Source organism: Rana temporaria, chromosome 3 (genome assembly GCF_905171775.1).
Source record: "Rana temporaria chromosome 3, aRanTem1.1, whole genome shotgun sequence".
Lineage (NCBI taxonomy): Eukaryota > Metazoa > Chordata > Amphibia > Anura > Ranidae > Rana > Rana temporaria.
The window spans coordinates 482,591,897-482,607,414 of NC_053491.1; the positions used below are offsets into that span (position 1 = coordinate 482,591,897).

Below are 15,518 nucleotides of genomic sequence, written 5' to 3' on the forward strand. Positions count from 1 at the left end.
ATTGGGATAACTTGACTGTTGTCTTATTTTTTTAATTAAAAAAAGTGTTTTTTTTCCCAAAAAAATGTGCGCTTGTAAGATCGCTGCGCAAATACGGCGTGACAGAAAGTATTGCAACGATCGCCATTTTATTCTCTAGGGTGTGTAAAACAATCTTTCACTCATTTTTCCATTGAGCGCTAGGATCAGAATAATCCGTTGACTATTTCTGATATTTTTTCAATAGAATAAAAAATATATATAATGTTTGGGGGTTCTAATTAGAGGGAAGGAGATGGCAGTGAAAAATTACATATTAGAACTGCCGTTTTACTTGTAATGCCAACGGCCACCACCAAATGGCGCAGGTCACAGAAAGAAGCTTGGCACTTCACAAGGCCGCGGCCTCAATTACCCGGTCGTTGCGAGCCCGCCGCAATCGCGCGGCAGGGGAGGTGGGGGCACACTGTGCCTCCGTGCCCCGCCGCCGCGATCGGCGGGCCCACGGCTGCAAAGCCGCAGCCTCAATTAACGGCGGGCGCCAGGTCACAATTTTTTTTCGCAAATGCGACCTGGCGCCCGGATTTTGTCGAGCCCTGTCTGAACAGAACACCAATCTACAAGGAAAACGCAAATTCTTCCATGCTGGGACAGAGAAGGGGGAGGGGACCCCTATATTATCAAAAGTATTGGGACACCTGCCTTTACACACATGAACGTTTAAATAACATTGTAGGGTTCAGTATTGAGTTGGCATTTGTGAGGTCAGACACTGATGGGGGGATGAGAAGGCCTGGCTCGTAGTCTCCACTGTAATTCATCCAAAAGGTGTACTATCGGGTTGAGGTCAGGACTCTGTGCAGGCCAGTCAAGTTCCTCTCCCCCCAAACTTATATATATCTAAATATTACACATATATACACACACACACACACACACACACTAATATTAACCCTTGCAACCACATTGGGGAAAAACTGCTTTCCTCCGAGATTTCACCCCCTTCTACAACGGACACTACAATCAGGAAACCTGCACATTCCAGCTGTGGAGAAACTACAAATCACATCATGCCTCTGAGGTCGGGTTCACACCCGGGCACAGCAGGAACTCACATTTTGTTGTTGCACTTACACTTGTAGTGCATAGGGAAGTCCGTTCACTTGAATGAGCTTCCCTACATGCAAACGCACCAAAACAGTTGGAATAGCGAACGTTTTTTATGGCAGGTCTACTGGAAGCCTACTCAAAGCCACTGGCAGCCTGACCAGTCTACTGGAAGATTACTGGAAGGCCTGATCAGTCTACTAAATGCCTACGGGAAGCCGGACAAGCCTACTGGAAGGCCTGAACAGTCTACTGGAAGCCCTAAAATACTACTAGCCCTATAAGCCCTATAATATTACCAGCAGAGGCCTACTGGAAGCCGACGGGTAGTCTGACCAGTCTACTGGAACCCTGACAAGCCTACTGGAGTGCCTGACCAGTCTACTGGAGGCCTACTGGAAGTATGACAGGTCTACTGGAAGTCTCAGGCAGCCTGACCAGTCTACTAAATGCCTACGGAAGCCCGACAAGCCTACCGGAAGGCTGACAGGTCTACTAAATGCCTAGTAGAAGGCCTGACCAGTCTACTAAATGTCTATTGGAAGGCCTGACCAGTCTACTGGAAGCCCTGACAACATGCCGCTGGTGGGAATTTTCTAAGATACTTTACAACCACTTTAATCACAGAGGCCTACTGGAAGCCAGACAGGTCTACTGGAAGTCCTGATCAGTCTACTAAAAATGCCTACAGGAAGCCAGACAAGCCTACTCCAGTCTACTGGAAGTCACTGGCAGCCTAACCAGTCTACTGGAAGGCCTGGTCAGTCAACTAAATGCCTACGGAAAGCCTGACAAGCCTACCAGAAGTTTACTGGAAGGCCTGACCAGTCTACTGGAAGGCCGACAGGTCTACGGGAAGTCTACTGGAAGGCCGACAGGTCTACGGGAAGTCTACTGGAAGGCCGACAGGTCTACGGGAAGTCTACTGGAAGGCCGACAGGTCTACGGGAAGTCTACTGGAAGGCCGACAGGTCTACGGGAAGTCTACTGGAAGGCCGACAGGTCTACGGGAAGGCTGACAGGTCTACGGGAAGTCTACTGGAGGGCCTGACCAGTCTACTGGAGTATGACAAGCCAATTCTGGGTCTTGAACCAGTCTATCCACATGCTGATCTGATACAGCTTTAGTGGGGCATTACCATTTTCATTGTTTTGGACGACAAGAGCGACACACCGTTTTCTGTGCACTTTGGAATCGCCAAGTATGAATGGAGCCCGAGAGACACCAATGGCTGTCAAAGCCTATGCAGTGCCTCATGTGACTGTTTCGCCACAGCTGAAGCACAGAGGTGGCCTAACCCTGATGAAGATCATTGCACACAATAAGTATGATTACCTGGCTCAGCCCATCACAACGTCATTACAGCCTGACCAATCAGCAGGAGCGCGCAAACCCAGAAGGAAAACCGGGGGAAGGTGGAAGCCCTGTCAGCACCGCTGGAGGGATCTGCTATCCAGGTAAGGCTATTACAATAGTATGCGATGCATACCAGCACATTATGACATCATAGACCTCCACTGTAGGATATTGGTGGCCCCACCAGTCCACTGCAGAACAGACCAGTCCACTGCAGGACAGACCAGTCCACTGCAGGACAGACCAGTCCACTGCAGGACAGACCAGTCCACTGCAGGACAGACCAGTGGCCCGACCAGTCTACTGGAGGTTACAGGCGGCCCGACCAGTCTACTAGAGGCTACTGGCAGACCTACTAGTCTCCTGCAGGACCGACCAGTCTACTGCAGGCTACCGGCGGCCCGACCAGCCTACTGCAGGCTACCGGCGGCCCGACCAGCCTACTGCAGGCTACCGGCGGCCCGACCAGTCTACCGGCGGCCCGACCAGTCTACTGCAGGCTACCGGCGGCCCAACCAGTCTACTGCAGGCTACCGGCGGCCCGACCAGTCTACTAGCAGACCGACTAGTCTACTGCAGGACCAATCAGTCTACTACAAGCTACTGGTGGCCCCACCAGTCTACCGGCGGCCTGACCACTCTACTGGAGGTTACAGGCGGCCCGACCACTCTACTGGAGGTTACCAATGGCCCCAGTCTACTGCAGGACAGACCAGTCTACTGTAGGCTACCGGCGACCCGACCAGTCTACTGCAGGCCCCACCAGTCTACTGGAGGCCCCGACCAGTCTACTGGAGGTCGCAGGCGGCCCCGACCACTCTACTGGAGGTCGCAGGCGGCCCCGACCACTCTACTGGAGGTCGCAGGCGGCCCCGACCACTCTACTGGAGGTCGCAGGCGGCCCCGACCACTCTACTGGAGGTCGCAGGCGGCCCCGACCACTCTACTGGAGGTCACAGGCGGCCCCGACCACTCTACTGGAGGTCACAGGCGGCCCCGACCACTCTACTGGAGGTCACAGGCGGCCCCGACCACTCTACTGCAAGCTACCAATGGCCCCACCAGTCTATTGCAGTACAGACCAGTCTACTGTAGGCTACCGGCGGCCCGACCAGTCTACTGGAGCTTACAGGCAGCCCGACCAGTCTACTGGAGGCCCCGACCAGTCTACTGGAGGTTGCAGGCGGCCCTGACCAGTCTACTGCAGGCCCCGACCAGTCTACTGCAGGTTACCGGCGGCCCGACCAGTCTACTGGAGGTTACCGGCGGCCCGACCAGTCTACTGGAGGTTACCGGCGGCCTGACCAGTCTACTGGAGGACCGATTAGTCTACTGCAAGCTACCGGCGGACCAACCAGTCTACTGCAGGAAAGACCAGTCTTTTGGAGGCTACTGGCAGACCGACTAGTCTACTGCAGGACTGATCAGTCTACTGCAAGCTACCCGTGGCCCGACCAGTCTACTGCAGGGCAGACCAGTCTACTGGAGGCTACAGGCGGACCGACCAGTGTACAATACATTTGATCACCAGTCTCAGCCCATGTTACAGAGAACTTTACAGATTCCAAAAACATAAAACAAACAGTTATTCCAGCACCAGGTAAAAAAAAATAAAAAGAACGCGACTCACCGTCCAGCAAGCTGTCTTCACTGCAAAGCCCTTGCCCAAGGCAATCGCCTCTGCTAAATGTATCTTATAATAAGAAGTTCTTTCACCACTAGCAATGTCCGGATTAACTCTTCAAGGCCTACAAGTCCAAGATGAGTTTTCCTCAATATCTGACAATCGGTTTCTGATTCTTCCTCCAGGGATAGATCCAGCAGTCTCTCTCTATATATACTCGTGTATATACGCCTGTGCAAGTGTGTGCATATGTTATGCAATATTGATTTGTATTGACGTTAAACAAGAAAAAATAAAAAAAAACAAGAACAAAAAACAAAAACAAAACACTTTAGGTACTTAGAAAGGTTTCCTGTCTGGAGACTTCTGCTACGAAAAAAAAAAGCGCGGAGGTTGGCGGTTTCTCTGTTGCCGGTACACCCGAGTGTATCAGGACTCCTGCGGATAGGCATGCGGGTTACACTCCGCCGCTCCTCCTTGTAAACATGGCTGTGGCCTTCGAACGTTAAGACTGCCGCGGTCTATTGCTGACGTCTCTCCGGCCTGATGGCGATCTTCTCCGCTCCTTGCTTGTGCATGTGTCGTCGTGTGACCTTGTACGGGTAGAGCGGGTTGGGGGGGGGGGGGGGGTAATGCTGAAATGTAGATCTATGGCCTTTCTTTGGGGGGGGGGGGGGGGGGGTTACTTATGAACTTGCCCTACAATATCTTGTCAATCAGATCGGACCATACGGGCGGGGGCAGATAGACATAGCAGTCACTCCCACTAGGGAATACAGATAGGGCTGCTTGGAAAAAGGTGTTACCCGTGTCAGGGGGGGGGGGGGAGCTCAAGGCTGTCTTTGGGGTATATGAAGCGCCCACCAGGTAATGTGGGGGGGGGGGGGGAATCTCCTGACCCCGCCTTCTACAATAAGGACAAAGTCAGGTCCTCAGGCTTAACAAGCCTCCGCCTGGGATTTTTCAACTCTTCTATACCGATAGCCCTCCCCTGATTTGGGGGGGGGGGGTAGGGTGTCCAGTAAGGCTCAGACCTGTTTCAAGGGGCGACTTGGCCTCCTGTAATCAGTATAGGGGTCTCCTGTGAGCTGGCCCCCTTTGTGTGTCTAGGGGTCCTCGGTAGGCCTCAAGCCTGCTTTAAGGTGCACCTTGGTCCCCTTCTAGAATGTGTATATAGGGGTCTCCTTTGCTTGCTACAAAGGTTGGCTTGAACCCCTATAATGTGTGTGGTTAGGGGGGGGGGAGGGAGTTCTCTGGCTTGCTATAGTGTGTGTGGGCCCCCTATAAAAGGCATATGGGGGTCTCTTGAAAGGTATATAGGGGCGCTTCTGTAGACTTTAGTTGTATATGTAAAATAAGTTTGTGGTGGACTTCAGGCCTGTTGTGTGGTGTGGGTGGCCCTTGGTACGTAAGGGGCCCCCTAAAGGCTGTGTTCTAAGGGTCAGGCGTCCTTAGAATGATATATAGGGGGGCCCTGTAGACCTCAAGGGGGGGGGGGGTCTGTGGTTGGCCTCAGCCCTGCTGTATAGTATGAGTGGCCCTTAATATGGTATATTTGGGGGGGCCCTGACCTGCTTCTAGATACGTGTGGCCCTTAGAATTGGATAATTGGGGCCCCTGGCTCTTAATGTGGTATATTTTGGGGCTCCTGGCCCGCTGTAGAGAATGTCTGGCCCTTAATGTGGTATATTTTGGGGCTCCTGGCCCGCTGTAGAGAATGTGTGGCCCTTAATGTGGTATATTTTGGGGCTCCTGGCCTGCTGTAGAGAATGTGTGGCCCTTAATGTGGTATATTTTGGGGCTCCTGGCCTGCTGTAGAGAATGTGTGGCCCTTAATGTGGTATATTTGGGGCTCCTGGCCTGCTGTAGAGAATGTGTGGCCCTTAATGTGGTATATTTGGGGCTCCTGGCCTGCTGTAGAGAATGTGTGGCCCTCAGAATGGGATAATTGGGGGCCCCTGGTCTTCTGTATAGTACGAGTGGCCCTTAATGTCGTGTATCTGGGCCTGCTGTAGAGAATGTGTGATATTTAGGGCCCCTGTAGGCTTCAGGCCCAGTGTATAGTACGAGTGGCCCTCAGGCTTGTGTATATGGGGGGCCCCTAGCCTGCTGTAGAGTATGTGTGGCCCTCAGAACGGGCTAATTGTGGGCCCCTGTAGGCCTCAGGCCTGCTGTAATGTACTTGTGGCCCTCAGTATGAGGTGTAAAGGGGGGGCCCCTTGTAGGCCTCAGGCCTGAGTTCTGTAGGTCAGGGGCCTGTTGTAGGCCTCAGGCCTGCCCTAGATTAGTCGGCCCCCTCAGTAGGCTCGATGAGGGTCTCCGGTGAGGCCTGTCTCTACACCTAAAGGGGGGTCCTCGGTAGGCCTCGGCGGTCTGTGATAGGCCTCCGGCGGGTCTCCAGTAGGCCTCGGGCCCGCTGTCTCTCCTCAGTCAGGCGGGAGAGGTGGTCAGGCCCCGGCTCTCCTCCCGGAGGGACCCCTCCTCCACCTCCACTCTCCTTGGCGGTAGTCCTGGTAACGTCACGCTGCCCTCCTCCGCCGCCACCTCCGAGTATAATCCGTGCGCGATCCGAGTGTGTGCGGGGATCCCAGTACAAGATGGCGGCCGCGCGGGGTCACGTGACGCGCTCCCTCCACCTCCTCCTCTCTCTCCCAGGGAATTCGGGGTGGGGCTTCTCGCGAGGACGGCGCTCACAGGAGAAAGCTGAGAGGGCCAGAGACGGGCGACCAATCGGAAGCTTGCAAACGCGAGCACGTGATCTAATCCGGGGCCAATAGCAACGCGCCGCTGTTGTTTGTGTTTTTTTTTTCATCACTGTCAGACACCCCAAAGCTTTATTGAAACGCAGACACAAACTTTGCTAAGCAACTCAATTCCGCTTCAAAAATCACAAAAGCAGTACAAAATCATACGATAGATTTAAAATAATTAAATAGACTGTAATATTTTACCTTTATAATGAAGCGGTGTGGACATAAACATCGCGTCACAGGAAGCCTCTAGGGGGGGGCGGAAGTCGTACAAGAAGCTTCAGCGTTTGGGTGTAGTGGGCGGAGCCCGTTCAGTTGATAGCCCTGCCCACTGTGTTTACACTCCGATCAGACAGGGCGGGGACATGACGATGTTTCGTCAGATTCGGCGACCTGTCAGGATTTGTAACTGAAGGACGTTCCGTCGCCGCCATCTTGCTACACCCCTCACTCCTCCACAGTAAGGATACAGTGAGAAGGGGGGGAAAGCGGACATCTTGTTACACCCCTCACTCCTCCACAGTAAGGATACAGTGAGAAGGGGGGGGAAGCGGACATCTTGTTACACCCACCGGAGTTTTGCATTTCACACTTATTTTTTAACAGCAAACGGAGCGTATATGGTGAAATACTGGATTTATAAATCCGACGGACTGTTAATAAGGAAGTAAAGCCCCTAAAAAATAAATGAATAAAAAAGAAACCCTGCAAGACAAAGACATAATGAGTTAGTATGCATAGCATTATGAGGTACTTACCTGAGATCGAAGCCCCCGCAGCGGCCCTCGTTCGCCTCCTCCATTGCCGCCGTTACTCCCGGAGTGACTTCCGGGTATTGCGGCTCCGTTGCTGTGATTGGCCGGAGCCGCGACGACGTCACCACTACGCATGATGCATGCCTCCCAACTTTTCAACTTCAGAATGAGGGACAAATAAGCATACCTCCCAACGAGGTTGTTGTTGTTGAGTGGGGGGGGGGATTGGGATTCCGTGGATCAGAGTTGTTGAGCGGGGGGGGGGGGGGGGGGGGCGGATCAGAGTTGTTGAGCGCGGGGGGGGAATTCAGTGGATCAGAGTTGTTGAGCGGGGGGGGTCCGCGCGGATCAGAGTTGTTGAGCAGGAGGGGGTTCCACAGATCAAAGTTGTTGAGCGGGGGGGGGGGGCTCCGCGGATCAAAGTTGTTGAGCAGGTGGGGGTTCCACAGATCAAAGTTGTTGAGGCGGGGGAGGGGGCTCCGCGGATCAAAGTTGTTGAGCGGGGGGGGGGAATTCAGTGGATCAGAGTTGTTGAGTAGGGGGGGGTCCGCGCGGATCTGAGTTGTTGAGTAGGTGGGGGTTCCACAGATCAAAGTTGTTGAGCGGGGGGGGGGGCTCCGCGGATCAAAGTTGTTGAGCGGGGGCAGGAGTTACGCGGATCAAAGTTGTTGAGTGGGGGGGGGGGGGAATCTGTGGATCAGATCAGAGTTGTTGAGCAGGGGGGGGGATTACACGGATCAAAGTTGTTGAGCGGGGGAGGGGTTATAGCACTAATCACGGGACCGCGGGATTTACCGTGGGACAGTCACGCGAAAACAGGGACAGTTGGGAGGTATGATGATGTCACTGTCGCCACAATCACCTTCACTAACGGCACGCACAGTGCGCCTGCACCGTAGACATCGGTGCCGTCTTTTCTGCTAATTTCTCCTAAACCACGTAGGTTAAGGAGATATTTCTTGTACCTACAGGCAATAATCTAGGCCTACCTGTAGGTAAAAGTGGTCTGTAATGCCCCGTACACACGATCGGAATTTCCGATGGACATTTTCCGTCGGATATTCCGATCGTGTGTAGTCCCATCTAAGTTTTTTCAACGGAAATTCCGATGAATTCCATCAGAGTTCAGATATAGAACATGTTCTATTTTTTTCCGATTGGAATTCCGATGTGATTTGGCCGGGCAAAAGGCCGATCGTGTGTACGCGGCATAAGGGTTTACAACCGCTTTAAGATGTTCAATTTTAAAAGCAGTGCATATGGTCATGTGGTCCGATGAGGTAATGTAGCCAGAGGTCGGCCATGTTGTTAGTGAACGTAACAAATTATTAAAGGAGTTCTCTGACCTAAAACTTTTAACCCCCGCTGTGCCCGGGCTGTAAAACTATACAAAATAAACTTTCACTTACCTGCCTACGATCCCCCGTTGTTCCGATATCGCCGTCCCGTTCTCCGGTCCCGGTCTCTTCCGCTTCCTGCGTGTCGGTGACTCATAGTGCGCTCAGCCTATCAGCGGCCGCGACGGGACATTGCTGCGGCCGCTGATAGGCTGAGCGCACTGTGAGTCACCGACACGCAGGAAGCGGAAGAGACCGGGACCGGAGAACGGGACGGCGATATCGGAACAACGGGGGATCGTAGGCAGGTAAGTGAAAGTTTATTTTGTATAGTTTTACAGCCCGGGCACAGCGGGGGTTAAAACTTTTAGGTCAGAGAACTCCTTTAACCATTATTATAGTTTTTTTTTATTATTATTGTTATTTATTAATAATAATAATAATACTAATTATAAAAACTATAATAATAGTTATAAACTAATAAATTATAGGTACAGTAAAACCTTGGTTTGAGAGCGTTTTGCAAGGTAAGCAAAATGTTTTAATACATTCTGCCTTTTGCCTTGATATACAAGCGATGTCTTGATATAAGAGTAGCGTCATGTCACAACTGAGTATAAAAAAAGAAGAGAAGCGCCTCTAAGTGTTGCAATATGGTTACAATTAACCACTTCAGCCCATTTTGTTGCTAAATGGCCAGGCCACTTTTTGCGATTCGGCGCTGCGTCGCTTTAACTGACAATTGCACGGTCGTGCGACGTGGCTCCCAAACAAAATTGGCGTCCTTTTTTCCCCACAAATAGAGCTTTCTTTTGGTGGTATTTGATCACCTCTGCGGTTTAAATTTTTTGCGCTATAAACAAAAATAAAGCGACAATTTTGAAAAAAAATGTTTTAATTTTTGCTATAATAAATATCCACAAAAATATATAAAAAAAACGTTTTTTTTCCTCAGTTTAGGCCGATACGTATTTTTCTACCTATTTCTGGTAAAAAAATCGCAATAAGCGTATATTGATTGGTTTGCGCAAAAGTTCTAGCGTCTACAAAATAGGGGATAGTTTTATGGCATTTTTATTAATATTTTTTTTTCTTCTAGTAATGGCGGCGATCAGCGATTTTTATCGTGACTGCGACATTATGGCGGACACATCGGACACTTCTGACCTATTTTTGGAACCATTGTCATTTTTACAGCGATCAGTGCTATAAAAAAGCACCGATTACTATAAAAATGACACTCTCAGCGAAGGGGTTAACCACTCGGTGGCGCCGCAGGGGTTAAGTGTAATCTAGGGAGTGATTCTAATGCCTCGTATACACGACCGTTTTTTCACTATATTTGTCGAGAAAACCGGTCGTGTGTGTCGAAAAAACTGCCCGCAAAAAAGTTGAAACCAGATCTCTTTTTTTCTCGTCATGTTTCACGTCAGTCTTTTTCTCGTCGCGAAAAACGGTCGTGTGTAGGCTTTTCGACCGGACTGCAGGAGGACGCAGCGATGCGGCAAGGTCCCTCCCTGCTGGGGCCCCTGTGCGGACACCAACATCTGCCAACATCACACCCTGCGTGTGAGGCAGAGGATAGAGGTAAGGCGCCTACCCCCCCCCCCCACCCCGCTTCTCAACTTGAAATGTCACATTTTTTTTTGCTTGGGGCCCCCAAATGTCTTCGAACGGCCCTGGCCACCATATATACAACTCTGGGTGACTACAGGCAACCATGATACAGCTTTGGATGACTGAACACCACCATGAATACCAATCTGGATGAAGGAAGGTCGCTATAAATACGACTGAGAATACGGCACTGGATGCCTAAAGGTGCCATTAATACAGCTCGGAATAACTGAAGGCCACCATGAATACGGCACTGGATATCTAAAGGTGGCTGCCTGAAGGTGGCTACCTATGAATATGGCTCTGGATGACTGAGGGCCAGGGCCGCCATCAGGGGGGTACAGGCAGTACACCTGTAAGGGGCCCGGATTGCAACCCTCTTGCCCCCAGGGCCCCAGATGATAACCCCCCTTTTAAAAAAAAATTTTTTTATAAAAAGAAATATATATATTTTTTTTAGGGGTCCAGAGGTTTATTTTGTTACTTATATATATATATATATATATATATATATATATATATATATATATATTATATTATATTATTATTAAAGGGCCCAGAGGTTTCTTTTTATATACTGTATATACATATATATATTTTTTAATTAAAGGGCCCAGAGGACCCCAGGGCCCCAGATGGCAACCCCCCTTTTAAAAAAATAAAATAAACATATATTTTTTTTATATATGTTTTATTTCTTTTTATAAAGGGCCCAGGATGACTACCCCCCTTTTTTTATATATATTTTTCTTTATTTCTTCTTTTTTTTGTAAAGGGCCCCCCGCTTATCAATTCGCGGCAGCCCCCCCGCTTCTCAATTTCAGGCGGGCGCCCCCCCCCCCCCCCTGGTTCTCTGCTCCAGGGGGCTCATGCCTGAAGCTGTGTAAGGGGCCCCATAATTCCTGATGGCGGCCCTGCTGAGGGCTACTGGGTGACTACAGGCTGCCATGATACTGCTTTGGATGACTGAAGCTGTCATGAATACATCTCTGGATGGCTGAAGGTGGCCATGAATACAGGTCTGGATGACTGAAGGCCGATATGAATACAGCTCTGGATGACGGAAGGTGGCCATGAATACAACTCTGGGTGGCTGAAGGTTCGCAATGAATGCAGCTCTGGATGACTGAAGGCCGATATAAATACAGCACTGGATGACAGAAAGGTGGCCATGAATACAACTCTGGGGGGCAGAAGGCCACCATTAGTACAGCTCTGGATGACTACATGCTACCATGATAGAACTCTGGATGACTTAAGGCCACCATTAGTACGGCTCTGGATGACTACACGCTACCATGATAGAACTCTGGATGACTGAAGGCCACCATTAGTACGGCTCTGGATGACTACACGCTACCATGATAGAACTCTGGATGACTGAAGGCCACCATTAGTACGGCTCTGGATGACTACACGCTACCATGATAGAACTCTGGATGACTGAAGGCCACCATTAGTACGGCTCTGGATGACTACACGCTACCATGATAGAACTCTGGATGACTGAAGGCCACCATTAGTACGGCTCTGGATGACTAGATGCTACCATGACAGAACTCTGGATGACTGAAGGCCGCCATGAATACAGCTCACCCATAGGGATGAATGGGGCCATGGCATTTGTGGTCAGTATGATGACCCAGCATGGACATTTAGCCTGCAGTGACCGTGCGGTGCGGTGGATTAGGGGCTTACCTGAAGAATGGGAATAGGAATGAATGAGAGTTACATCATCCAGACCTGGGCCAATCAAGATAAAGATGAAGATTTTGAAACTAGAAGACCGGAAAAAATTTCGGAGCTGGCAAGGGAGCTCAGACATTTCATTGCTGGAGGAGACGTATAGAATTGGGACTTTGGCTCCACTTTGCCCATTGCCCCATAATTAGACATGTGCACAGCAAAAATTTTCGTTTATTTCTGTTTTGTTTCTGTTCGTTTATCGTGATTCGTAACAAGTCGTAATTTCGTAAGACGTTAGTTATCGTATTCGTACTCTTTAGTATTTTCGTAACACTCTTTTTTCCGTTTCCGTTTTTTTCTGTTAGTTTATTTTTCGTTGAATCGATATTAGTATTTTCGTTATATTTTGTATTCTGCCGCGTTCGTATTTTTAAATGATTTTATTCGTTCCTTCGTTTTTACGTTAGTTTAATATTCGTTGTTTGGCTATTCGTATTTACATTATATTTTCCATCATGCCGCGTTTGCATTTTCGTAAAAAATATTTCTTCGTTGCTTTATGATCATTCGTATTTTCGTGTCTAATTTCCTTTGATTGTAAAAACGTACTTTTGTAGATTTTATTGCATTCGTAATTCTGTTAGAATATATTTTACGTTTATTCGACACACTACTCGTGGTCATTTTGTAATTCGGATTTTACTGTGATTGACTTGACTGTCTTAGTTAGCACACACACCCTGTCTAGAATGAAGTCTGACGTAGAAGAAAACTAAAATATGTCAGATATTACAAATACAAATCTAGAAATGAGATGCACTGCAGTCTAACACAGAAAAAGACACAAGGAGCCAGGAGGTAATGAGAAAGAAGCTCATTGGGGGAAGGAACAAACCTCTTCAGAGGAAAGGGACAGCGCTCAGTGGCTATTAGTCAATGTCCAGAAATATTTCAGTACTAACCAAAGCTAATTTACATTATTTCGCATTTTCGTTGTTTTCATTTCCGTTTTCCGAAGATTCGTAATTTATTTTTCGTTAGTTTTGATTTTCGTTTTTTTATTCTTTGTTCGGCATTTCGGTTGTTTTCTTTTCGGTCTTCGAATATTGGTAAGTTTGCATTTTCGTTCATTTTGTTTTTCGGAAATTTTTTTTTTTTTTGGGTTCGGTATTTTCCTTGTTTCTATGTTTTCGTTTCTTTCATCTTTCATATATTCGTTGTTTTTCATATTCGTTATTTTGAAAATATCGTTATTCGTTATTAATTGCGCTAAACCGTTTGTTCATTCGTATGTTAACGAATCAACTAAAATAACGAAAATTTACGGAAAACTTATTCGTAACTTAAAAAATTGCACATGCCTTTATTATGGTGTATAACCTGTTCCCACTGGCATAAAGCATATATGTCACAGTATGACAAGTGGACCTTAACACTAGACTGCCACCTATGATTTCAGGGGGCTCTGCTGTTTAGTGCTGACAGCGTACGTCTAGCACACTGGTCATGGTGTTACGCCTAATCACGTTTATAATCAGACTGGGAGCTGGTGACACAAACTCAGTGTGAGGAATGGTGCCCCATCGTTGTTATCAGTGGGAGGAATAATGCCCCATCATTGGTGTCAGTGGGAGGAATAGTGTTCCATCATTGGTATCAGTGAGAGGAATAGTGCCCCATAATTGGTGTCAGTGGGAGGAATAGTGTCCCATCATTGGTGTCAGTGGGATGAATAGTGTCCCATCATTTGGTATTATTGGGAGGAATAGTGCCCCATTATTTGGAAGAATATTGCCCCATCATTGGTATCAGTGAAAGGAATAGTGTCCCATCGTTGGTGTCAGTGGGAGGAATAGTGCCCCATTATTTGGAAGAATATTGCCCCATCATTGGTATCAGTGGGAAGAATAATCCCCCGTCATTGGTATCAGTGAAAGGAATAGTGTCCCATCATTGGTATCAGTGGGAGGAATAGTGTCCCATCATTGGTATCAGTGGGAGGAATAGTGTCCCATCATTGGTATCGGTGGGAGGAATAGTGTCCCATCATTGATGTCAGTGGGAGGAATAGTGTCCCATCATTGATATCAGTGGGAGGAATAGTGTCCCATCATTGGTGTCAGTGGGGGGGAATAGTGCCCCTTCATTGGTATCAGTGGGAGGAATAGTGTCCCATCATTGGTGTCAGTGGGAGGAATGGTGTCCCATCATAGGTATCAGTGGGAGGAATGGTGCCCCATCATTGGTGTCAGAGGGAGGAATAGTGCCCCATCATTGGTGTCAGTGGGAGGAATAGTGTCCCATCATTGGTGTCAGTGGGAGGAATGGTGTCCCATCATTGGTGTCAGTGGGAGGAATAGTGTCCCATCATTGGTATCAGTGGGAGGAATGGTGTCCCATCATTGGTATCAGTGGGAGGAATAGTGTCCCGTCATTGGTATCAGTTGGAGGAATGGTGTCCCATCATTGGTATTAGTGGGAGGAATAGTGCCCCATCATTGGTGTCAGTGGGAGGAATAGTGTCCCATCATTGGTGTCAGTGGGAGGAATAGTGCCCCATCATTGGTGTCAGTGGGAGGAATAGTGTCCCATCATTGGTGTCAGTGGGAGGAATAGTGTCCATCATTGGTGTCAGTGGGAGGAATAGTGTCCCATCATTGGTGTCAGTGGGAGGAATGGTGTCCCATCATAGGTATCAGTGGGAGGAATGGTGCCCCATCATTGGTGTCAGAGGGAGGAATAGTGCCCCATCATTGGTGTCAGTGGGAGGAATAGTGTCCCATCATTGGTGTCAGTGGGAGGAATGGTGTCCCATCATTGGTGTCAGTGGGAGGAATAGTGTCCCATCATTGGTATCAGTGGGAGGAATGGTGTCCCATCATTGGTATCAGTGGGAGGAATAGTGTCCCGTCATTGGTATCAGTTGGAGGAATGGTGTCCCATCATTGGTATTAGTGGGAGGAATAGTGCCCCATCATTGGTGTCAGTGGGAGGAATAGTGTCCCATCATTGGTGTCAGTGGGAGGAATAGTGTCCCATCATTGGTGTCAGTGGGAGGAATAGTGTCTCATCATTGGTGTCAGTGGGAGGAATAGTGTCCCATCATTGGTGTCAGTGGGAGGAATAGTGTCCCATCATTGGTGTCAGTGGGAGGAATAGTGTCCCATCATTGGTATCAGTGGGAGGAATGGTGTCTCATCATTGGTGTCAGTGGGAGGAATAGTGTCCCATCATTGGTATCAGTGGGAGGAATAGTGTCCCATCATTGGTGTCAGTGGGAGGAATGGTGTCCCATCATTGGTGGCT

The 15,518-nt window shown here is 48.9% G+C and overlaps 1 protein-coding gene across 10 annotated transcripts in view; it reads right to left on the minus strand.

The window, feature by feature from the left end:
* GIGYF1 (GRB10 interacting GYF protein 1) overlaps window positions 1-4,683 on the minus strand; it is a 74,663-nt gene extending 69,980 nt beyond the window's left edge. For all 10 annotated transcript variants that reach the window (XM_040347030.1, XM_040347038.1, XM_040347037.1 and 7 more), the window contains exon 1: window positions 4,074-4,683. The gene's annotated coding sequence lies outside the window, so the exon portion shown is untranslated. The remainder of the gene's footprint in view (window positions 1-4,073) is intronic.
* Between the last annotated feature and the right edge of the window lie 10,835 nt (window positions 4,684-15,518).